This window comes from Neophocaena asiaeorientalis, unplaced genomic scaffold, assembly GCF_003031525.2.
Source record: "Neophocaena asiaeorientalis asiaeorientalis breed wild unplaced genomic scaffold, Neophocaena_asiaeorientalis_V1.1 scaffold1247, whole genome shotgun sequence".
NCBI lineage: Eukaryota > Metazoa > Chordata > Mammalia > Artiodactyla > Phocoenidae > Neophocaena > Neophocaena asiaeorientalis.
In genome coordinates this window covers 191,859-193,612 of record NW_020174329.1, presented here as the reverse complement: position 1 = coordinate 193,612, position 1,754 = coordinate 191,859, and the positions used below count along the sequence as shown (strand labels likewise).

The 1,754-nt window shown below is 62.7% G+C and overlaps 1 protein-coding gene across 1 annotated transcript in view; it reads left to right on the top strand.

Moving 5' to 3' along the window:
- The window catches only part of ESPN (espin), a 29,373-nt gene that overhangs the window by 19,925 nt on the left and 7,694 nt on the right, over nucleotides 1-1,754 (top strand). The window lies entirely within an intron of this gene.

The window sequence follows — 1,754 nt, the reverse complement described above, 5'->3', positions numbered from 1 at the left end:
ACAGCTGGCACAGCCCTGGTGCTTCCTCTTTTGCTCTCTCTGCAGCCCCACCCCAATGAGGACTTGACCCTAAGGGGAGGCTTGGGGTTGCTTTAGGTCCTGCCAGAGCAGGACAGGGCTGTGTGACCTGGGGCAAGTCCCCTTCCCTCTCCGGCCCTGCCTTCCACCCAGTAGGGAAGGCCTCCCAGCTCTGTTGGCTGCTGTTTCTGATGAGCTGGTGGTGCTAGGGGGAAACTCAGAGAAGTAGAATTAGCTTCAAGGAGGCAGGGTTGCTGGCCAACCTTCTTCCTGCCCCACATCTATCCTGAGTCACTCTTCCACTCCTGGCTGCTTTCCCTTGTTCTCCCAAGCTAGCCACGGCCCCAGGCCTGGCTATAGGGTCCAGGCCAGTGACCCACCGTGCGCTGCCCTCCCCCTCCTGCTGAATCCCCGAGCATCCTTTTTAAGAGCTAGACTGGTGACCGGGATTCCTGGGCTTCTCTTCTGAAATGCGGGACAGCCTCCTGCACGCCGGGGCTCCTGGGAGGCCCAGGAGGCGGTATCTGGGTGCTGATGCCCCCGTTCCAGCCCGGCAGGGGGTGGCCGAGCTGCTCCCCTCACGCAGCCACTCGGTTTGGGGACCATGCTTAGTGATATCATCCAAAGCTTCATTTCCCTGGCTAGGGATGCAAGGCTGCAGTAGCGTCCAGGGTAGGGCCAGCCTGGGCTCCTTGGGGTACCTATGGAGCTGCAGCCCCTGCAGACCACAGCCCATGGTAGCATGTCCACCGTTAGCTGAGCATCCAGAAAGGCCCCCAGCTTTGAGGTCAGTGCCTTCTCTTGGCAGCCTGGAGCAAGGCTGAAACTAGGAACAGAAGAAAAATGGACTCTGGGCTTCTCCAGACACCCCTTCGCAGCAGAGCCTGGGCTGGGTGCCCTATCCCATCCCAATGCCAAGATTGAGGCCCTTGCTAGGGGGCCAGGGCCAATGGCAGCCCATCCCAGCCCTCAGGGGCACCAACAAAGCTGGGAACTGAGCGGACCACCCTTGTGGAGCCCCAGAGCAGCCTGAGCCAGGGTCAGACGGACCGGAAAGTTCCTCCTCTCACCACCACCCCCCCGCCCCGCCTGCCCCCGCGCATCTCCCCTCCTCCTGTCCTCCCTGGCCCTCTCTTGCTCTCTGTGATGTCCTAGCCTCACCCCGGCCCCCTCCCTCTCCTAACTTCGCTGTCACTTCTCTCCTGTCGGCCCCTAGAAGTGAGAGTGCTGAGACACAGGAAGAGTGAGTAGCTGCGTGCGCGGCTCCTGGCTGAGGCGCGGGGGCGGGGCACAGGGCACGCTCAGGAAAAGCCAGGCTGACGGGCTGGGGTCTTGAGGAAAGGACGGGACCAGGGGCCGGCAGGCGAGGGGTCCTGGACGCTACAGGTTCTACCCGCATTCTGTGCCGGGCAGACGGTTTTGCCTAAAGAAATGAGCCCGCAGCCGGCGCCCACCGGCACTTTTCCCTTTCTCCCCTCCCACTACCGCGCTCTGGGATCCCCAGCCCGGGGAACCCAGAAGCTGTTGGCCCCCTTCTTCCCCCTCACCCAGCCCTGACCCCTTCCTCAGTCTCTAAAGACAACCCTCCCCCAACTCCATTCACCTCCGCCGGCCTCGTCGGAAAATGCAAACTCCGCGCCGCGCATTTGCATGTCGTCCGCCTGGCCCCTCGTCCTGAGTGCCCCGACCCTATATCCTTAGTAAGGTCTCGGCTTTCCCGGGTCCACCGGAGCTGC